Here is a 23,791-nt window from a genome sequence, read left to right as displayed (position 1 = left end):
ATTTAATGAAGTTGCCTTTTTGGGGATCCCTGGGTGGCGCAGCGGTTTGGCGCCTGCCTTTGGCCCAGGGCGCGATCCTGGAGACCCGGGATCGAATCCCACGTCGGGCTCCCTGCATGGAGCCTGCTCTGCCTGTATACATAAATAAATGAAGTTGCCTTTTTGTACACAAAAATAATGAAACGCTGGCGATTTTCATGCAGTTCAACCTAACAGTTGACAAGAGCCTGAAGGCAGAGTGAATGTAGGAAGGTCTGTGCGTTCTTTGAGTTTTGATCGTGGTTGACTCCAGTAGTGTTGAGCTTTTTTTTTTTTTTTTTTTAACTTTTTTTTTATTTATTTATGATAATCACAGAGAGAGAGAGAGAGGCAGAGACACAGGCGGAGGGAGAAGCAGGCTCCATGCACCGGGAGCCTGATGTGGGATTCGATCCCAGGTCTCCAGGATCGCGCCCTGGGCCAAAGGCAGGCGCCAAACCGCTGTGCCACCCAGGGATCGCCAGTGTTGAGCTTTTAATCTACCTGGTCTCAGTTCTCTAATCTGTGAAATGGGCATAATAACACTTTACTTCTCATCCTCAGAAGAATACAGTATTACAAGTCATTAGCCATTGCTATTCAGATGCAGAGATCTAAAGCAGCGCATTACTGCTTGTTAGTACTCTGGATGTATTTTTAGCTTGAAGACATGGAAAATATAAGTGGCTGGCTTTCCTGGCAGGCAGTTTTCTAAGGCAGATCTTTACAGGCAGGAATAGCTGGAAAGCCAAATTTTCTGCAGGGAAGAGGTTGTATTTTTCTTCCCCTTGAGCAATACTATTTGACCATCTTCGTTTTCTGTTTCCTGATGATGTCATATGTGAATAAATTCAATTAGATAAAATTTGCCTTATGATTTTGTGCATTTAGCATTAAAGCCTCTGTGTGTGTGTGTGTGTGTGTGTGTGTGTGTTTGGTTGTTCATCTTTTGTTTGTATTTTTTTTGCCAAACCAGAAGCACTGTATAAAGATTATATAATGGGAAAAAAAAATTTTCCCTTTGCACTTAAGCTCCTTGAAGTAAACACAGAAATGAGAATTAACTTTGGCAGCCTAAAGCCTTGCTCCACAATGACAAAAGGAACATTCAACACTAAAATTAACTTCCTCACCAAAGGTGCTAATTTTTGCATTTATGGTGTCCACATAGTTACAAAGTGAAAAAGCATTGTGGCACAACATATAGAAAACTGATTTAGGATGCCAAACACAGTCATGGGTCCTAAGGCCCTGTGGGCAACAGTGAAATGGAAAATTTGATGTGATGAGTTCTAATCCCAGTTTATGATTTTTTTAAAAAGATTTATTTATTTATTTATTTATTTATTTATTTATTTATTTATTTATTCAGAGAGAGCGAAAGAGAGGCAGAGACACAGGCAGAGAGCCCGACGTGGGACCCGACGTGGGACTCAATCCCTGGTCTCCAGGATCACACCCCAGGCTGCAGGCGGCACTAAACCACTGCGCCACCGGGGCTGCCCCCAGTTCATGATTTTTAAAAAAGATTTCATTCATTTATTTGAGAGAGAGAGAGAGAGTACACACTTGTGCGAGTGCAGGGAGGGGCAAAGGGGGAGAGAGAGAGAGAGAGAGAGAGAATCTCCAGCAGATTCCCTGCTGGGCTCAGAGCCTGATGCGGTGCTCTTTCTCATGACCCTAAGATCATGGCCCAAGCTGAAACCAAGAGTAGGATGCTTAACCAACTGTACCACCCAGAGGTCCCCCAGTTTATGATTTTTGATATAATAATGATAATTTAAGAAATGAAAAAAATCTCATTAAACTCAAATGATGGAATCTCTTCTAGCAGGTAACAAAATGAAAATCCTTGACATGCAATTGAGAATTCTTAACATTTGGGGAAGGTTGACAAAATACTCTAACCATTCTGATGGTGAGATATTTATTCAAATAGCCTGATGTGGGACTCAGTCCCAGGACCCCGGATCACGACCTGAGCCAAAGGCAGACACTCAACCACTGAGTCCCCCAGGTGCCCCAGTAGTTGCCCTTATGACTGCTTTGAACTGAAATACTTTGTTCTTAGAAGGGGAGGTGAATATTTATCCTTTTTTGCTGCCTAGAATCCAAACATCATTCCAATTTGGGGAATCATGAGACAGGTTCTGAGCCCCTTTTCCTAATACAGAACCAAAAAAGCAGTGTTGTGCCCTTTCCCCAACATCTGCAGCACAGCCCTGTGACCCAGGCTGAGCCAACTGGATGAACCTCTTGGGACTCAGAACCTGGAGGAAGGAATACAAAGGCCCAAGCATGGCTAAAAAAGATTCCCTGTGGAAGCAAGAAGGCAGAAAGCTCAAGAGTGGCCACAAGCATCCAGTGACATGAGGCCAGGCCATAATTCATTCCTATCATATGCAGACCCGGTGTCTTCAGTGATGTGCTTTCCTAGGGTCTCGCCCCTTATCAGTATCCCCTCTGAAGTTACTTTAAGCTTTATTCTAATAAAGGCAGATATTTTATCTGCCTTCCAACTGCCAAATATATACCATTGGGAAAGGAAAATATACTGTTGACACCTCTCCTGTTCTCGTCATCCTTGTTGTTGTTTTTTAATATCTTATTTATTTATTCATGAGAAACAGAGAGAGAGGCAGAGACATAGACAGAGGGAAGCAGGCTCCCGGTTGGGAGCCTGATGTGAGATTCGATCCCAGGACTCTGGGATCCTGACGTGAGCCCAAAGCAGACGCTCAACTGCTAAGCCACCCAGGCGCTGTCTACAATTGTTAATAGTGTGCTACTTAGTTTTATATTTGCGTGTACATTGCTGAACCATTTGAAGTCAAACTAAACATCATGGAGGCACTTGGCTGGCTCAGGCAGCAGAGCACACAGCTCTTGATCTTGGGGTTGTGAGTTTAAGCCCTACATTGGGGGTAGAGTTTATTTAAAAAAACAAACTGTAGGGGCACTAGGTGGCTCAGTTGGCTGAGTGTCCGACTCTTGCTTTCAGCTCAGGTCATGATCTCAGGGTCTTGAGATCAGGTTCCATATCAGGCTCTGCTCAGTAGGGAGTCTGCTTGAGATTGTTTCCCTCTGCTCCCTCCCAACTCATATTCTCTCTCTCTCTCTAATAAACAAATAAATCTAATTAAATAACTATATTGTGGACATCATGATACTTCACCTCTAAATACTTCAGTGTATTTATTCAAATACACTGGGTACCTGGGTGGCTCAGTGGTTGAGCATCTGCCTTTGGCTCAGGTCATGATCCCAGGGTCCTAGGATTAAGTCCCACATTTTCTTGGAATGAGAACATTCCCCTAGGTAACCACATACCATCGGGGTACCCCAAAAAATCAGGAATCCAATCAAAGTTCACATATTTGGTTGTTAGTTACTTTTTTTCTCTTTTAATTGAAAGCAACTTACTCCTTCCTCCCCCCACAATGATTTTTGTTGTTTTTAAGTTTCTGTTTTGAAATAATTATAGATTCATGGAGGTTGCAAATGAATGTACAGGAAAGTCCCATGCAACCCGCCCCCGGTTTCCCCTAAGTTCGCATCTTATACAAACACAGCATAATATCAAGGAAAGAGATGTTGGAACAATCCAGAAAGTTTGTCAGATTTCATCAGTTATACATATACTCATTTATGTGTGTGTAGCTCTATGCAAAATTTTAATAACGTTTTGAGATATAAGTCATAAATTAAATTCTCCATTTCAAAATTTACAATTCAGTGGTTTTAGTATATTCATAGAGTTGTGAAACCATCACCACAGTCAATTTTAGTACATTTTCTTCAACCCAAAAAAGCCTCTGTTATCTACTAGCTGTTACATTCGTTCACCGTCCCCCCACCAGCTCCAGACAACCACTAGTCATCTTTGTGTCTCTACTGGTAAATTCCTACTCTGGACATTTCATATAAATGGAATCATACAGCCTGTGGCCTTTAGTACCTGGCTTCTTTCACTTAGCATCATGTTTTCAAAATTCATCTTTGCTGTAGCAGGTATTGTAGTTTATTCCTTTTATGGCCAAATAATATTCCTTTGCATGGATATACCACACATTGTATATCATTTATGAGTTGATGGACATTTGGATGGCTTCCATCTTGAATTTTGTGAATAGTGTTGTTATGAACATATGAACATTTGTATACAGGTTTTCACGTGGACATTTGTTGTCTTTTATGTTGGGAATCTACCCATTAAGTGGAATTGCTGGATCATGTGGGAATTCTATGTTTAACATTTTGAGGAATTACCAAACGATTTTCCAGAGTAACTGCATCATTTATGCTCTCACCAACACTTTATGAGAATTCTCATTTCTTCACATGCTTGCCAGCACTTGCTATTGCCTACCTTGTTTATATTAGTTATCTTAGTGGGTGTGAAGCACTATCTCATTCTGATTTTTAATTGGCATCTCACTAATGAATGATGATGCTGAGCGTCCTTCTGGGTGTTTATTGGCTATTTGTATACGTTCCTTGGACAAATGTTATTCAAATCATCTGCCTATTTTTCAACTGGGTTATTTATCTTTTATTTATTTATTTTTATTTATTTATTCATGAGAGACACACAGAGAGAGGCAGAGATATTGGCAGAGGGAGAAGCAGGCTCCCCTTGGGGAGCCTGATGTGGTACTTAATCCTACGACCCTGGGATCATGACCTGAGCCAAAGGCAGATGCTCAACCACTGAACCACCCAGGTACACAGAGAGCACAAACTGTGGAGGAGGAGTAGAGGGAGAGGGAGAGAGAAGCAGACTCCCCACTGAGCACAGAGCCTGATGTAGGGCTCAATCTCAAGACCCCTGAGATCATGACCTGAAGCTGAAATCAAGAGTGGGACACTCAACCAACTGAGCCCCAGCTTATATATATTTTAATTGTTGCATTTTAAATGTTTTTTATATGTTCTTTATACAAGTTCCTTAGTAGATATCTGATTTGCAAATGTTTTCTCCCATTATCTTTTCACTTCTTAAGGATATCCTCTGAAGCAGAAAAGTTTTTAATTTTGATGGAGTCCAACCTATCTATTTTTCTTTTGTTGCTTATGCTTTTGTTGTGCCTAAGAAATCATTGCCTAATCCAACATCATGAAGATGTACTCCCCTCTTCGTCTAAGACTTTAACCATTTTAACTCTTATATTTAGGTCTTTGACACATTTTAAGTTGTATATGGCATGAAGTAGGGGTCTAATCTCATTCTCTTGCAAGTAGGTATTCCTTTTATCCTAGTATTGCTTGTTGAAAAGATGATTCTTTCTCCTCTTGAATGGTTTTGGTAAAAGATCACCCTGTCAAAAATCATTTGATCTTAAAAATAAGTTTTTTTGTTTGTTTTTGGTTTTGTTTTTGTTTTTTCTGGGCTCTCAATTCTATTCCATGGTCTGTATTTTTGACCTTGTGCCAGTATTAAACTGCCTTATTGGGGCACCTGGGTGGCTCAGTGGTTGAATGTCTGTCTGCCTTTGGCTCACTCAGGTCGTGATCCCGGGGTCCTGATTGAGTCCCACATCAGGCTCCCCATGCACCACCTCCCCCGCCGGCTCTCTCTCTTTCTCTGAAAATAAGTAAATCTTTAAAAGAAAAAAAGCTATTCATTAGCTGAATAAACTGGGCCAGTTGTGCTATAGAACGTTCTGCCTTCAGAATTCGTCATTTAACTTTTCCTCTATCCCCTACATCTCTTAAAAACTAGAAGTTAGCCTTAAAGCCTTGATTAGATTCAGGTTCAATTATTGTGGGGAGAATTCTTCATAGATGGTGCTATGTCCTTATATCACCTTCAGACCCACATAAAGTCTGGTTGTCCCATGGAAGAGTTTTGAGTAGGAGACTTATATTAACTTTGCCTTAGAAAAAGGTCATTCTCAAACATTGTATGTTCTCATTCATTTGGGGAATATAAATAATAGTGAAAGGGAATATAAGGGAAGGGAGAAGAAATGTGTGGGAAATATCAGGAAGGGAGACAGAACATAAAGACTCCTAACTCTGGGAAGTGAACTAGAGGTGGTGGAAGGGGAGGAGAGCGGGGGGTGGGGGTGAATGGGTGATGGGCACTGAGGTGGGGCACTTGACAGGATGAGCACTGGGTGTTATTCTGTATGTTGGTAAATTGAACACCAATAAAAAATAAATTTATTATAAAAAAAATGAAATAAAATAAAAAAAAGAAAAAGGTCATTCTGATAACAAGGCAGATAAGGAATTGAAGGTCAATAATGTGAGTCAGGAAGACTAACAATCACATGTTGAAGGAAGGATATAACTTTTTGCCTATAATAATGGTGGTCTAAACAAGAATGGCAGGAAGGATAGAGAAGGGTAGATGGATTTCTAACAAATATGATAGAATTGGCAGACCTTAGTGACTACAAGAATTTGACCTACTTGCATGTGGATAGGAATTAACCAATTTTTTTTTTTAGATTTTATTTATTTATTCATAAGAGACACACACAGAAAGAGAGACAGAGACACAGACAGAGGGAGAAGCAGGCTCCATGCAGGGAGCTCGATGTGGGACTCAATCCTGGGACCCCAGGATCACGCCCTGGGCTGAAGGCAGGCACTAACCGCTGAGCCACCCAGGGATTCCCAGGAATTAACAAATTAAACAGCCTAGGGGAGGAGTTATAAGTTCAGTATTGAATATGTGCAATCTGTGCCTATAACATAATCAATAAATATTTATTGAGTAAATTGAAGTGGAGATATCCAGCATCTATTTCTACATACTAATTTGAAATTCAAGAATTATGGGCTGGAGGTGTGGATTTGAGAGTTCTTCAGACATAGACAATAATTGAAAACAAGTAAATTGGTGAGATTATACAGAGCAAAAATGATGGATGGGAAGAGAAGAGGGAACTAGAATAGATTCCTCAGGTACATCAATATTAAGGAGTCATTAGAGAGAGTCCTGAAAAATAAATGGAGGACTAGCCAGAGAAGGAGAAGGAAGACAAAGGATGAGAAGGGGATGTATCAGTTAGTACAACCATTTACATAGCTCATAATTCTGTGATTGGAAATTTAGACTGTGCTTAGGTGGGTAGTTCTTCTGGTCTTAGTTGGGCTCCCGGATAATCTCTAACTGCAATCAGTTATGGGTTACCTAGGTAGCTCTTCTCATGGATTTTGGCATGAATAATTGCAGCCACTTTTTGCAATATACCATAGAGGGAATAACCAACAGTGAAAATGGTGCTAAGAGATCAAGTAGGTGAAATTCTTGCCTCCACTGCTCAGCTGAAACGCCTATTGCCAGAGTCATCAATAATAGTCACATCAGGGACACCTGGGAGGCTCAGCGGTTAAGTGCTTGCCTTCAGCCCAGGGCATGATCCCGGGATCTTGGGGTCGAGTCCCAAATCGGGCTCCCTGTAGGGAGCTTTCTTCTCCCTCTGCCTGTCTCTGCCTCTCTCTCTGTGTCTCTCATGAATAAATAAATAAAATCTTTTTTAAAAATGTGGAGAAAGATTTAAAAAAAAAATAATAGCCACATCACTAAGGTCACTAAATGACCCAGTGCTCATTGATGATATTGGCAGGAACCACTTCAGCTAAGTAATGTGGCCAGATTACAGGGATACCAGGCATAGAAAGCTTGTTCAAGAAGGTTGGCTGGGGGGATCCCTGGGTGGCGCAGTGGTTCGGCGCCTGCCTTTGGCCCAGGGCGCGATCCTGGAGACCCGGGATCGAATCCCACGTCGGGCTCCTGGTGCATGGGGCCTGCTTCTCCCTCTGCCTGTGTCTTTGCCTCTCTCTCTCTCTGTGTGTGACTATCATAAATAAATAAAAAAAAATATTAAAAAAAAAAAAAAAAAAAAGAAGGTTGGCTGGGAAAGTGAAGATGTGTTGACAGAGGGTCTTGTTCTGTTTTATTTTGTTTTTAAAGATGAAGGAGTTTGAATATATTTACATGCTGATGAGGATTTGGTAGAGACAAGTAGGTTGAAGATACTGGAAAAAAGTGCATAATTCATATGCTTGGCATTAATGTTCAATTTGAGACCTACCCAGGTATGCAGAAGGTTAAACACAAAATATAACAGGGGCGCCTGGGTGGTTCCATCAGTTGAGTGTCCGACTCTTGATTTCATCATCAGGTCATGATCTCAGAGTTGTGGGATTGAACCCTGCTTTGGGCTCTGTGTTCAACGAGGAGTCTGCTTTTTTCCTCTCTCTCTCTCTCTCTCTCTCCCTCCCCTGCTCTCACTCTCTCTTTCTCTCTCTTTAAAATAAATAAACAGGGAGACCTGGGGGGCTCAGTGGTTGGGCGCCTGCCTTCGGCTCAGGTCATGATCTCGGGATCCAGGATCAAGTCCTGCATTAGGCTCCCTGCAAGGAGCCTACTTCTCCCTCTGTCTATGTCTCTACCTCTCTCTCTCTCTGTTTTTCATAAATAAATAAATAAATAAATAAATAAATAAATAAATAAATAAAGTCTTTAAAAAATTTAAAATAAAATAAAATAAATAAGTCTAAAAAATGATAAACTACCTTATCTAGTAAAGTCCAGAACAAGGAGATGGTTTATATGTGAAAATACTACATGTGGTTGTATTCATACACGGTTATAACACTATAGAACTGCAAGTGTCACTTGAGGACTGTCCACTGAGAAAAAAACTCCTATAAGCAGTTTTTTTGTTTCCCTGGAACTCATGTCCACCTTGGCGCAGGACTCAGAGCTTTGTGGCATCTCCCAAAGCAAATTTTGAATTCACAAAGCATTAACAAGTGATGTACGTTTTCTGACAAATCTCGAGTAAAATACAGTTAATGCCCAACATACAGAAAACCCATAAACATCCTTGGTAACCATTTCTAGTTTCCTCAAAACGTTTCTTTTCAACCAGTCTGTTAGCCTTTAAATATTTATTTATTTATTTTTATTTTTTATTTATTTTTTTTTTTAATTTTTATTTATTTATTTATTTTTTTTTTTATTTATGTATGATAGTCACACAGAGAGAGAGAGAGAGGCAGAGACACAGGCAGAGGGAGAAGCAGGCTCCATGCACCGGGAGCCCGATGTGGGATTCGATCCCGGGTCTCCAGGATCGCGCCCTGGGCCAAAGGCAGGCGCCAAACCGCTGCGCCACCCAGGGATCCCCTATTTTTTATTTATTTTAGCCCTTAAATATTTTACTATTCCAAGTAGTTCTGTTTTGGTTCTTATCAAATCTTTGCCCCAGATGAATAGGTCTGTACCTAGGAGAGGAATTCTGTGTTTTGTTTTGTTTTTTAAAGGTTTATTTATTTATTTATTTATTCAGAGAGAGAGCGAGAGGCACAGACACAGGCAGAGGGAGAAGCAGGCTCCGTGCAGGGAGCCGGACAGTGGACTCGATCCGGGGTCTCCAGGATCCCACCCTGGGCTGCAGGCTGCGCTAAACCGCTGGGCCACGGGAGTCGCCCAAGGAATTCTGTTCTTTCCATCTTTCTGTTCTGCTACTTTGGCCTGTTAGTTGTTGCCTTTATGTTCCTTAATTACCCCAGGGTAACAACAGAGCTGCTCCGGCTCCAGATAGTACATCTGTGTTTGCCCCCAGTTATCAGGGAAGGAAAGGCTTTTCCAGAAATGCCTCTAGCCGACGTTCTTAGGGAAAGTCTGAGCAAGTGAGCAGAAAGTGTTGGGTCCGTTGCCACATCCCAAATAGTCAGGGTTTGTTTAGTTAAGAAGCGGGCGGGGATCGTGGGGAGGCAATCTGTCAGCCAGGGCTGGCTTCTCGCAGCGCCGCTGCCCCGGTGCCCTGTCCCAGTGCTTGCTCCTAACTTAGGCCCTTTCTTGGCTCAGCCAGAACTGCGGGCCTCCTCCCGCTGTCACAGCAGGCATCTCCGAGTCTGCCACCAGGCCAAGCTGCTGCAGTGGCTCCCAGAGCAAGCACATGGGGCTCTCAACCAGCCGTTCATGCCACCCAGTGTCTCAGTGAGGCCCAGAAGCACCAACCACAGCTCCTTTATGCCTGGCCTTGCCACCATCCTCCTGACAGTGTGGACATAGAGCTACCACTCTGCCTAAGGATTTTCTTCCAGACTCTTAAATCTGGGCTGGGGACAAAAATCTCCTGTCCTGGGAACTACCCCTCTTCCCTGCCCCAGATCCCAACCTGTGGATCTGCCTTCCTCCCTTGACTCTCTTCTTCATTCTTTCTCATCAGCTCCCAGGCCTAGAAGTATAGCATTCTCTCATATTTCTTCTATGGCACAACCCCTTTCTTTCCATCTCCAGCCTCCTAGCGAAGCCTTAATGCTAGACAGAAGTCTCTTCTGTACAACGCAGCAGAAACTCAAAGGTCATCCAGACCCTCGGTATCACAAATGGGAGATAAAGGAGTTTTTAATAATCCTTTCTTATGGGGATCCCTGGGTGGCTCAGCAGTTTAGTGCCTGCCTTCGGCCCAGGGTATGATCCCAGAGTCCTGGGATCAAGTCCTGCATCGGGCTCCCGACATGGAGCCTGCTTCTCCCTCTGCCATTCTCTCTCTCTCTCTCTGTCTCTCATGAATAAATAAATAAAATCTTAAAAAAAAAAAATAATCCTTTCTTACTTGACAATGCTGGAATAATATTAAGCCATTCTTTTTTTCTGAAAAATTCTATTTGGGGTTGCACAACATTGTGACTACAACTGATGTCCTGAGTTGTACACTTAAAGATAAACTGGCAAATTCCATTTGGTTTTTTACATTAAAAACTTAATAATGGGCAGCCTAGGTGGCTCAGCAGTGTAGCACCAGCTTCAGCCCAGGGCCTGATACTGGAGACCCGGGATCAAGTCCCACGTCAGGCTCCCTGCATGGAGCCTGCTTCTTCCTCTGCCTGTGTCTCTGCTTCTCTCTCTGTGTGTCTCTCATGAGTAAATAAAATAAAATCTTAAAAAAAATTAATAATGTAATATACTAAAAATCATTGAATTATATATGTTATATATATGTGTGTATATATATATATATATATATATTTTTTTTTTTTTTAGAGAGAGAGAGGGAGGGAGGGTGGGGTTAGGGAGAGAGAGAGAGAGAGAGAGAGAGAGAGAATCTCCCACAGACTCCCGGCTGAGCACAGAGCCCAACCTGCGGCTTGATTTCACAACCCTGAGATCATGACCCTGAGATCCTGTTCTGAGCCAAAATCAAGAGTTGGATGCTTGGGCAGCCTGGTTGGCTTAGTGGTTTAGTGCCTGCCTTCAGCCCAGGCAGTGATCCTGGAGACTCAGGATCGAGTCCTGCGTCTGGCTCCCTACATGGAGCCTGCTTCTCCCTCTGCCTATGTCTCTGTGTGTGTCTCTATTGAATAAATAAATAAATCTTAAAAAAAAAAAAGAGTTGGATGCTCAACCGACTGAGCCAGCTGGGGAGCCCCGAACTATATACTTTAAATGGGTTAACTGTAGGGTAAGTGAATTATATCTTAATAATGCTGTTGAAAAGATCCTAGTTTGACTGTCAAAACATGAATATTAATTCCTTCTTTTTCTCTGGTCTTCTTGGGTAAAAACCCAACTTCAGAGGATCCCAGGGTGGCTCAGCGGTTTAGCCCCTGCCTTTGGCCCAGGCCATGATCCTGGAGTCCTGGGGTCGAGTCCCTGCATGGAGCCTGCTTCTCCCTCTGCCTGTGTCTCTGCCTCTCTCTCTCTCTCTCTCTGTGTGTGTGTCTCTCATGAATGAATAAATAAAAAATCTTTAAAAACAAAACAACTTCACTTTTACTCCCACCTCTCAGTCACTGCGAGTGAATGGCTTGGGCTGTCTAGGGTCAGGGTCAGCTATGATGAAAGACAAGAAAAGCACATTAATATTTTGTTTCTATAAACACTTCCATTAAACATTTATGTAGATGTCTGTCTCTTTCTTATTTAAAAAAGAATGGCATAAAACTGAAAAAAAAAAAAAAAAAAAGAATGGCATGGCATGCACACTGTTTTGCCTCTTTTTGTTTTCTATTTTCCCCGGGAAATTCTGATTCCCCCAGTTGCATTGACAACCATTAAGGGTATCCCAAGTGTATCCAACTGACCTGTTTACGAGTAATAATTGTACACCCAGAAACACATACATCTCCTCACACAACCTGTGAGGCATGAAGTTAATGAAGTTAACTTAGTACTACAGAGTTAGATAAACTAGTTACTCTGATATTAACTTTTTTTTTTTTTTTAAGATTTTATTTATTAATTCACGAGAGACACAGAGTGAAGGGCAGAGACATAGGCAGAGGGAGAAGCAGGCTTCCTGCGGGGAGCCCTATGCAGGACTCAATCTCGGGACCATGGGATCACACCCTGAGCCAAAGGCAGACACTCAGCTTCTGAGTCATCCAGGTGCTCCTAGTATTATTTTTTACTTGGAATCACAAAGGCTATCTGGTATCTCTAGGACGTAGGTTGAGGATAGTATTCAATTTGCCTATTTTTTTGAGCCTTGCTTTTTAGAAGGTGTCTAAATGAGAGTGAGCCATTTTATTGAGCTCTGGCAGGGGCTGGCAACTCTGTGTGCACCTTTCCTTAGACTTATAGTTCAGATTCAACTTTGGTCTCTTTTTGTTCAGTTAGACCTCAGACTCAACACAGTTGTGGTCTCCCCAGTTGTCATTTTGAACACATAAAGAAGAGTTGGGTCTGTAAAATAATAGAATTTTTAGAGTTGGGAAGGACTTTAGTCCAAACTGCCTCCCAGTTTGAAATCTCTTTTCCAGGGGTGCCTGGCTGACTCAGTCGGTAGAGCCTGTGATTCTTGATCTTGGGGCTCTTGAGTTTGAGACCCATGTTGGGTGTATAGAGTACTTAAAATCTTAAAATAAAATAAAATAAAATAAAATAAAATAAAATAAAATAAAATCTCCTGGGCCACCTGGGTGGCTCAGTTGGTTAAGTGTCTGGCTTTGGCTCAGGTCATGATCCCAGGGTCCTGGGATGGAGCTTCACATTGTGCTCCCTGCTCAGAGGGGAGTCTGCTTCTCCTCCCCCTCTCCCTCTGTGATTTCTCACCCTCTCTCAAATAAATAAAAATCTTAAAAAAAAATTCATTTCCCGTATCTCCCACCTAATTGGTTATCATCCATTCTCTGCTTGACTTTTTTTCAGGGGAACATTTATTACTTTATTTATTTATACTGACTGATTGATATAAATCAATATTTATTTTATTCATTTATATTTATTTATATTTACTTATGTTAATATTTATTTTTATTACAATAATAGTTACATAGCATAAATCAACCATTTATTATTATTTTTTTAAGATTTTATTTATTCATGAGAGACAGAGAGAGAGAGAGAGGCAGAGACACAGGCAGAGGGAGAAGCAGGCTCCTGCAGGGAGCCTGATACGGGACTCCATCCCAGGACTCCAGGATCACGCCCTGGGCCAAAGGCAGGCACTAAACTGCTGAGCCACCCAGGGATCCCCGCCCCCCCAAAATCAACCATTTAAAAAATATTTTATTTATTTGAGAAAGAGAGAGAGAGGGAAAGACATGGGCTTGCTGGGAAGGGCAGAGGGAGAGGGAGACGCAGATTCCCAGATGAACAGATGAACAGGGAGCTCATCCCAGGACTTTGGGGTCATGACCGGATCCCAACCAACTGACCCATCGAGGCATCCCAGGCATTTTCAAGCATACAACTCAGTAGTCTTTTTTTTTTTTTAATTTTATTTATTTATTTATTTTTAAGATTTTTAAATTTATTCATGAGAGACACAGAGGGAAAGAGAGGCAGAGACACAGGCAGAGGCAGAAGCAGGCTCCATGCAGGGAGCCTGATGTGGGACTTGATCCTGGGACTCCAAGATCTTGTCCTGGGCTGAAGGCAGGTGCTAAACCGCTGAGCCACCCAGGGATCCCCCCTCAGTAGTCTTTAGTATCTTCACAATGTTGTGCGACTACTACCTCTATCTGGTTCCAAACATTTGTATCACTCCAAAAGGAGACCTGTACCCATTAAGCAGTTGCTCTCCCCTACCACCCGTGGCCCCCCAGCCTCTGGCAACCAATATCCGTCTCCATGTATTGACCTATTCCCGGTATTTCATATAAATGGAGATACAATATGTGGCCTTTTGTGTCTGGCTTCTTTCACTCAGTATCTTCTTTCACTATTTTTGAGATTCATCCAGCTTGTAGCGTGAGTCAGTACTTCATTTTTTTTCTTTTGGCTGGTAGTATCTTATCGTGTTTATGTACCTTGATTTGTTTACCTGTTCATCTGTTGATGGACATTTGGCTATTCCTACCTTTTGGCTGTTATGAATAGCATTGCTGTGAACGTGTACCATGTATTTGAATCTGCTTGATTTTGCTGAAGATAGGATCAGCTTTTCGCACACTCAACAGATATTTGTTGAATTAGGTTTGAATGGCTGCATCAACCACTGATTTCACAAATATTTTGCTTTACTGGAGAAAAGTCATAGAATCTTAAAAATGTTTGTGGTAGGAACTTGATAAGTCATCTTGTTCAACCCCCTCATCACGAAACTGCACACTCTCAAAGTACCAGTCTATTTAGAAGGCCTTAACTACAGTTTACATCATGATGTGTGGTGTCCTACTGATATTGTTTATTGTTAACTCAATGTGTACAATACAGCTTTTGTTGTCACAAGATGGTTCCCTTTGAGAAATCAGGCTAGGAGTTTAAATTTAGCTTGTCATTCTTTCATCATTTTTTTTTTTTTAAATTCCATGAAACCACCACCACCAGCATTCTTTAGTTTTTGTTTTCTTTAAAGTCTTATTTTTAAGGAATCTCTACACCCAAAGTGGGGTTCGAACTTACTATCCTGAGATCAAGAGTCACACACTTTACCAAGCCAGCTAGGCACCCCCTGTTAGCATTCTTTGTATAAAGTAGATACAGCAGTCTTAACTTCAGTGATAAAAGTAATCTTTGGCTCCAAATAGTTTGTGACTGCTTCATCGTGTTTTGTGGGATTTATTTTCTGTTTCCTTTCTTTGCTGTTGAAGACTCTGTCTTGCTTTGGATTAGTCAATAAACTTTTTTGGGGGAGATATTGACGTATAACATTATATTAGTTTCAGGTGTACAACATAATGATTCAATATATGTATGGGATAGTCACCTTTTCATTAAATGAACCAGTTGTAAGTCTTTACCTTTGCAAGGAAATGTAAACATTTCCCCCAAACATCGAAGTTAACATAAATATTTTTCTTGTATCTGACTTTATAATTCTCTCTCTAAATTTTTAGCAGAGCTGAATGAAGTTGGCAAGAGGCATGGGCTGGTGCGTTATATCCGTTGCAGGCATACAACTAATAGAATGCATGGAACAATGATTACCACACCTTGATTTAGCAAACCAGATAGCAGTAGAAGTCAAGGCTAAAGGATGAGACTGCACAGCTGTCCCCTCCAAAACCTGGAATAGTGCCTGGGACAGTGTAGGGGTTTAGTAAATATTTGTGGGATGAATGAAACTAACTCTGGTTTCTGAAACAATGCTAGTAAAAATAGATGTAATTTCAAAAATTGCATAGTGAAAATGAATTCTTATGTCTTCTTTATAAAGATTATTTAAATCATGGACTATCTCTTATGAATTATATTTTATTTTATTAATTTTTGTAAAAGATTATTTATTTATTCATAGAGACAGAGAGAGAGAGAGAGAGAGAGAGAGAGAGGGGCAGAGACACAGGCAGAGGGAGAAGCAGGCACCATGCAGGGAACCTGACGTGGGGACTCGATCCAGGGTCTCCAGGATCACGCCCTAGGCTGCAGGCGGCGCCAAACCGCTGTGCTACGGGGGCTACCCTTATGAGTTATATTTTAGATACGGTTTATTATATAATTATATAATTTAATTATTAATTATCTATCATGGTTCAGGAACTTTAAAAAAAGAAAAAAGAAAAAGAAAAAGATAATTTAATTTAGGGATGTTTTTGCTCTGACAGCCTTTGTTTTGCTTTCTATTTCAAAAGCTCTAGGGCACCTGGGTGGCTCAGTGGGTTGAGCATCTGCCTTTGGCTTAGGTCATGATCCTGGGGTCCTGGGATCGAGTCCCACATCTGGCTCCCTGATCAGCAGGGGGCCTGCTTCCTCTCCTGCTCCCCCTGCTTGTGCACTCGCTCTTTCTCTGTCAAATGAATACAATCTTTAAAAAAATCTCTATAAATCTTCTCATCTTTATAGCAGTTTACAAAGTACTCTCCAACCACTATTCTATAATGAGTGTTGCTTTTGAATGGCAGTAAGAAGTATTAGGGCCTTTTTTTTTTTAATTTATGTATTAGGGCCTTAATGAGACATTTTAAGTATTTCTAAACAGTTATGAATTATTTAAAACCATTATTTATAGTAATTTCCTTTGGATATGTGGGATTATAAGGGTTTTGTTTTCTTCATTTTGCTTGCTTTGACTTTATGTAATGAAAACAATTTATTGTTTTCTTTAAAAAGAGAAAATACAGAGGAAAAGCCCCCAGTTATTTAGAACCTGAACCCTTACACTCCATCTTTTTTTATTTTTCTTAAAGATTTTATTTATTCATTTGAGAGAGAGAGTGTGAGAGAGCATGAGGCGGGGGGAAAGAGGGAGAAGGAGAAACAGATTCCCTACTGACCAGGGAGCCCAACACAGGCTCCCATCCTTTTTAATAATCTAGTATGGATCAAGCATTATTCTGCGGATGCAACTAGAGCAATTAATAAGAGTCAATGATCCGGGACACCTGGGTGACTCAGTGGCTAAGCATCTGCTCAGGAGGGAGATCCCAGGGTCCTGGGATCCAGTCCCATATCAGGCTCCCTACAGGGAGCCTACCTCTCCCTCTGCCTGTGTCTCTGCCTCTCTCTGTCTCTCATGAATAAATAAATAAATAAAATCTTAAAAAAAAAAAAAGCTAATGATCCTTACTCTCTTGCAACTTACATTCCAGTAGAGGTGGAGTAAGACAGGTAATACAATAATAAACCTGCAGTACTGTGAAAAACTGCCAGAAAAAAGAATTAATGCTAAACAGCTGTGTAGAAACAAGCCACAAACATCACCTTGCAGAGAATTTAAAAAATTTTTATTTTACTTAAATAAACAGAGTGTATCATTAGTTTCAGATGTAGAATTCAGTTACTCATCAGTTGCATATCACACCCAGTGCTCATTACATCACCTGCCCTTCTTAATGCTCATCACCCAGTTACACCGTCCTCCACCCACCACACCTCCAGCAACCCTGAGCTTGTTTCCTAGAGTTAATAGTCTCTTAGGGTTTGTCTCCCTCTCTGATTTTGTCTTATTTGCAGAGTATTCTTTACTCATTTTATTTGAGGATCTTGATACTTTTTTGAGGAGGGGGTGGCAGGAATCAAAAAATGCATGCACATAGTTTTAAAAAATAAAGTATATCAGTTTATAGTGAAAAGCAACATTGTTCTGCCCACCTTCCCCAGAGACTACTATATATATTTTTAAATATTTTAAAAATTTATTTATTCATGAGAGACACACACAGAGAGAGACAAAGGCAGAGGGAGAAGCAGGCTCCACGCAGGGAGCCCGATGTGGGACTCGATCCCGGGACTCCAGGATCACACCCTGGGCCAAAGGCAGGCGCTAAACTGCTGAGCCACCCAGGGATCCCCGAGACTACTATGTTCTTAAAAAATATTTTACACCTTTATTTTTTGTTCCGGAAAATGAACAAAAAAACCCCTGTAGGTATTTACCAACATCCTCACTCTGTAAAATGAAGATCTGGGAGACCGGCCCTATCTATCTGGCTTTCTACTTCTGTTACCTCTTTCCATTTTCCAAAGTCTTGTCAATTGAGCTGTTCTAATACTTTTTACAGAAGACACACATTTTAAAATGCTCTGTGGCTAAATCTAAAAATGGGATGTGAGAGCTTATTTCGAGGTAGGACTAAGCATGTTTTTCAATCTTAACACTGGCCACTCTGTGGGACTGAGCAGTCCATGTTCGGCCGGATGGCGGACAGGCCTTCATCACAAAATTTAAAGGGGTGCTAAAAACACACTAGAGAAATAATTATTTTAATGCAATATTAAAACATAGAAATTGATGCAAAAAAACTCTATAATGAACAAAATATCAGCATTTAAAAATAAAGACAGACTCAGAATGAGTAGAGAAGATAAAAACAGAAGCATTTAAACGTTGCACCCCACCATTAGCGGTGACCTCATGTTAGGACATCTATGATTACATAGGTTGCTTATTAGGGCTGAAGTGTTTGGATGAGGGAAGTGAGTCCTTCTAATTAGGAATATGGATACTGGATTTCAGGGGTGCCCCCCACCACTGTGACCTCGCGGCTTGCAAACTAGGGAAGTGTTGAATTCAGAAATATAATTTTTGTGATTTAAAACGTGAATCAAGGGGAGGGGCCAGCAGATAAATTCACTTTATTCAGAACTTGGGCCGTTTCCAACACAGTTCCCTCCTCTTGCTCTGTGCGAGCTTGCTGGTCCAGCAGCACAGGGCTTTGAACAAAGGTCAGCAAAGGGGTCGCCTTCCTGATTATTCTCTTCTACCCCGCAGGAGGAGGAAGCCCAGGGGGCCCCTTATCTACCTCGCAGTCGCAGCAAAACCCTGGGCTTCCCTGACAGCTGCAAATTCCTCCCAGGAGCTGCAAAGCTTCTGGGGTTGCCATGGGCCGTGAGAGTGCAATGCGGGTCGCCCTGGGCGGCGGCGGCGGCCCGGGCCGGCTGCGGCTGCCTCCTCTCCGGGCCCTTTCAAAAGCTTTTAAAGGAAATCCCCGTGGGGAGGAGGGAGCAAGGGACACCACCCAGGGCTTTCGTCCAAGCGGCTGGGGAGAATAAAAGGGGCTTTTCTCAAGCTAATGGAGCAAGTGCTGGGCTCGTTTCAGGGATTCTAACCCCCCGGGCTTCCCCTGGAGGCAAGGCGGCTGCAGAGAGGGTCCTTCTCAAGCTGCACTTGCTTTCAGGTTTTCCCAGGGACTGTGCGCTCCGAGTCTTCCCCCGGAGGGAGAGGGGAGCAGAGACAACGTTCCCCAAACTTAACCTGCCGCAGGCAGCTCCTCCTCGTTTGTGGCCAAGGGTTTCTCACCCTGGGTCTGGGGAAAAAGAAAAAAGAAAAAAAAAAAAATCAATCAGGCTGGTGGGCTGTGGTCAGGACTGAACGCAGCTCTGGGGCGTGACCGGCCCATTCCGGGAGCACTTTCGGAAAACGCGCAACTAACCGAACCGACGAGAAGCGGCTCAGCCAGGCCCCCGGGGCTTCCCTCGCTGCGCCCTCCCACGCGGTGCTCGCGGGCCCCGAGGGCTGCTCGGCGGGCGCGGCCGGCGCTGGCCTCCCCCGCAGCGGCGGGCGCAGACAAAGACGCGGCGGGGCCGGTTCCGGCCGGAGTCGGGCCGGGGCCGGGGCGGGGGCTGGGGGTCGGGGGCCGGGGCGGCGCGGGGCTCAGGCGCCGGCCTCCGGCGCAGGGCGGCCGGGCTGGGGGCGGGCGCGGGCGCGGGCGCGGGCGCGGCGGCCGAGCGCGCGGGGAGGAGCCGCCACGGCGTCTTCTCCTGGCGGCGCGCACCCGCCCGGCCCCGCGGCGGCGGCGCGTCACGCTCTCCCCCGCCCCGAGCCGACGAGCCGGGAGGCGGGAGGCGGCGGCCGCGCGGCTGCTGCTGCTGCTGCTGCTGCAGTGGGGCAGGTGGCGGCGACCGGCGGCGGCCGAGGCGGAGGTGAGCGCGGCGCGGCGCGGCCTGTCCCCTTCCCGGTGCCCTCCCCCCCTTCCCTTGCGCCGGGCCGGGCGGGGCGGGGGCCGGGCCCGGCGGGCGGAGGGCCGCGGGGGCCGCGCGCGGTGCCGCTCCCGAGGGGGCCCGAGCAGCCCCGAGCGGGTGGCCCCGGAGGCCCGAGGTCCCTGGGGTGGCGCCCCGGAGCCGGGGAAGCGGCTGGCCCTGTCAGTGCCGAGCCCGGCCTTCCCTTCCTCCGTCCGCCTCAAGAGGAGCCTCGGCGTGTGCGCCGCTCGGCGGGTGGCCCCGTGGCCTCCTGCCTGGCCTCGCCGCGGCTTTTGTCCCCGTCCTCCCAGGGGGTCCTGGTTCTCGGAGGGGGGTGGCGAGAGCTCGGCCCGATTCCTGAAATGAGACCGCGGCCCGCAACCCGAGCCCGCTCCCTTGGCAGCGGATTGGCTCGGAGGACAGATGACACTTGTTTAGAGGTTATTTTAAAAGGGAGGCTTCGGATTCCGTTACTGTGCAGATCCTGTGCTTCAGAAATCTGATTTTGATTTGGGGATAAACCCTGAACCGGGCTGTTTTCTCCACTTCGTGTGGCTTTTCCATCTGGCAGGAACCGAGCACCACCCCTCCTCCCTTCACAGCCCCACCTCTTTGGTATGAAGAAATTACACGTCGAGTCTGTAATCTTCTACATAACCTGTTTCTGGCAAAACTTGGCCACCAGTTACCATATTTAAAAGGGGTGGTAGGGACGCCCGGGTGGCTCAGCGGCTGAGCATCTGCCTTCAGCCCAGGGCGTGATCCTGGGGTCCCGGAATTGAGTCCTGCATCGGGCTCCCTGCGTGGGGCCTGCTTCTCCCTCTGCCTGTGTCTCTGCCTCTCTCCTTCTGGGTCTCTCATGAATAAATAAAATCAATCTTAAAAAAAAAAAAAAAAAAGGAGGGTAGAGGACATTGGATTTTTTTTTTTTTTTTTTTTTAAAGCAACCTTGCCTTCTTCCTGTTTGAGGTTAGGACCCTGCCAACCTAGCCAGTAAGAGCTCAGTATTAGCGTGGCTGCTGTTGTGGTTATGATTCTGGTTGGTGTTACAATTTTATTAGCATTACTATATATAACCTGTGGTATCCTCAAGTCAGGAGAACAAATGTGTTTGACTTTTGAGTTTAATGATAACCTTTTGCAAAAATCCTCAGTTATGTTGCTCCTCAGCCTTGGGGCATTTTTTTCTCTGGAAATAATAACAATTAACCTTTATTGAGGGCTTCCTTTGGTCAGGCTCTGGGCAAATCTTTTATGTTTTATCTCATTAATCATCTCACCCAGTGAAGGTGCTATCATTATCCCCATTTTACAGAGGAGGCATTGAAAGGTCAAGTACCTTGCCCAGGGTCATACAACTTAAGTGGTGGTGTCAGGATTTGAGCTCAGGCATGGACTCCAGGTGTTTAGTTATTAGATTAGTGTAGTGAATCCCTTGGCAAGGAGCAAGGCTGGCTTTTATTAAGCCAGAGGAAGTAGATGATTGCTACAAACAGCTGGTGCTGGGTTTTTGAGGTCCAGAGAAAGTGGTAAAGTACATCTTAGGCCCCCTCATTCAAAGGAGTAAAAAAGCTGAAATTGGGTGGGGTCCCTTGTAGGTATTGTCTGAAGATAAAGATCATGCCTTCCCTACCTTTTCAAGAATTGCTTAAGCTCCTGTTGCCCTTGAGCACAACATAAGCTGATCTGGTTTCTACTCTCTAGGAGTTTAGAATTCTTACTTACTTAAAAAATTGCCCTTTTTACTTAAATTTTTTTTTGTACCCAGTGTCTAACATTGAATCTGCTGCAGCCCATGTGACTCATACATGAATACATGTGAACTTACCTCAGTAATGTTTGGCCCTTGCTTTTAAGTAGTCTCTGTTGAGATTCTAAACCCAATGGATGGTTAATAAGAGATGAACTCGTCCTCTTGTATTCCCTACAAAGGTAGGCATCTTTGAATTTTTCACTTACTGGTCACCTAGTGTTCTTATTATTTGCAGATATATTTCTGCCTATACACACACATTTTTTTCATTCTGGGAGTGTATATAGTAAGGACCTTTCACTTTATTTTTCACTTTTTCATTTTTTAAAAAACTCTTAAAAAGTAATCTCTACATCAAGTGTGGAGCTCGAACTCATAACTGTGAGATGGAGAGTTGCATGCTTCACTGACTGAGCCAGCTAGGCACCTCTTGTATGTCACTTAATTTGGTAAATGTTATTTAGTTGATTGCAAATATGAGGTCTGTAAGTTTTAAGATTGGTTTTATAGAGGTCGAAGCTAAAGAAAACAGAGTTGGGTAGTAAAGTTACATGGAGATGGCTTAATATTTCTTAACATTAAAAGGAAGTTTTGTTCAGTGTTTAAAGTGAGACTTTTTACCCTCTGTAATTTTCCACTTTATCCCAATTATCAGCTTTTTAATTCTCTTTATTGTACAGATGAGGTGTGAGGTCCAGTGTTTTTTTTTTTTTTTCATATATGAAGAGTGGACGGTGTTGTTGATGAGTAGTTACAAGCTGATAGTTCTTTACATTATTTTCAAAGTGTTGTGGTATTCTCCCCAAAGGCAGCAGGTGGGGCTATGGTGTACCTCTCTGTGGGCTGTATTAAGTTTCCTTTGGTATTCACTCAACAAATATTTATTAAACATGGCTGTGTGCCAGGTGCTGTTCTGGGTGCTGATGGTATAGCAATGAATAAAACTGAAATCTTTGTTCTCTTAGACTCCCCCCCTCCCCCTTCAAGTACAATAACCATTTTCTTTTTCTTTTCTTTTCTTTTCTTTTCTTTTCTTTTCTTTTCTTTTCTTTTCTTTTCTTTCTTTTCTTCTTTCTTTTCTTTTTTTCTTTTCTTTTCTTTCTTTTCTTTTCTTTCTTTTCTTCTTTCTTTTCTTTTCTTTTCTTTTCTTTTCTTTTCTTTTCTTTTCTCTTCTCTTCTCTTCTCTTCTCTCTTTTCTTTTCTTTTCTTTTCTTTTCTTTTCTTTTCTTTTCTTTTCTTTTCTTTTCTTTTCTTTTCTTTTCTTTTCTTTTCTTTTCTTTTCTTTTCTTTTCTTTTCTTTTCTTTTCTTTTCTTCTTTCTTTTCGAGGCAGAGACATAGGCAAAGAGAGAAGCAGGCTCAATGCAGGGAGCCCGATGTGGTACTCCAGGATCACACCCTGGGCTGAAGGCAGACACTCAACTGCTGAGCCAACCAGGCATCCCTACAATAACCATATTGATAAAATTTATTGTATATTGGACATGATATATACATGGTATGAAAAAAATAATAAGTCAGGAAAAGGGGAATATGCCCTTTTGGGGGCAAGAGTTAGGGTAATAGATATTTTAGATAGGGTGGCAAGATATTTTAGATAGGGTTGCTGAGAATGTGACCTGAGTAAAGATCTAGAGAAAGTGAGGGAATGTAGATCCCTGGGGAAGAGCTTAGCAGAAGAGGAAACAGCAAGTACAAAGATCCTGAGGTGGGAGTCTGGGAGGGCGCAGATAGTTTAAGGCTATGTAGATTGTAGTCCTTAAAATATGTCTTAAAATATTTTTAAAATAGTGAAAGATATAGAATAGTAACATTATTGACTTTGTTGAAGAAAAAGTTAAATATTGAGGGAACTGAGGCTCAAAGAATTTTACTAACTTGCCCAGAAGGCCACATAGCTAGTGAATACAGAGCTGGAAATTGAACCCTACTTTATGGTACCTTCAGCAATGCGCAGAGTATGTTGGCAATGGCGCCTTAAGTGGCTGGCAGAAAAGCCAGACCAGTACTTGATGCTCAGACTTGAGTGTATACTCTATTTGTGTGCAGGATCTTTGCTCAACCCTGGGAGGCCTTTTTTTTTTTTTTTTTTTAATATTTTTAAAAAATTTATTTATTTATTTATTTATTTATGATAGTCACAGAGAGAGAGAGAGGCAGAGACACAGGCAGAGGGAGAAGCAGGCTCCATGCACCGGGAGCCCGACGTTGGACTCGATCCCAGGTCTCCAGGATCGCGCCCTGGGCCAAAGGCAGGCGCCAAACCGCT

The 23,791-nt window shown here is 43.1% G+C and overlaps 1 protein-coding gene across 5 annotated transcripts in view; it reads left to right on the top strand.

Annotated features, from left to right (window-relative positions):
* Positions 1 to 19,556: 19,556 nt before the first annotated feature.
* The window catches only part of CLIP1 (CAP-Gly domain containing linker protein 1), a 122,914-nt gene continuing 118,679 nt past the window's right edge, over positions 19,557 to 23,791 (top strand). For 3 of the 5 annotated variants that reach the window (XM_041728370.1, XM_041728369.1, XM_041728366.1), the window contains exon 1: positions 19,569 to 19,735. The gene's annotated coding sequence lies outside the window, so the exon portion shown is untranslated. Of the gene's footprint in view, positions 19,736 to 23,791 lie in introns of all 5 variants that reach the window. The other 2 variants (XM_041728372.1, XM_041728371.1) reach the window with 2 other exon arrangements.

The sequence above is a fragment of the Vulpes lagopus genome, chromosome 14 (genome assembly GCF_018345385.1).
Source record: "Vulpes lagopus strain Blue_001 chromosome 14, ASM1834538v1, whole genome shotgun sequence".
In the NCBI taxonomy this organism is placed as follows: domain Eukaryota; kingdom Metazoa; phylum Chordata; class Mammalia; order Carnivora; family Canidae; genus Vulpes; species Vulpes lagopus.
This window is presented reverse-complemented; position numbering and strand designations above follow the sequence as displayed.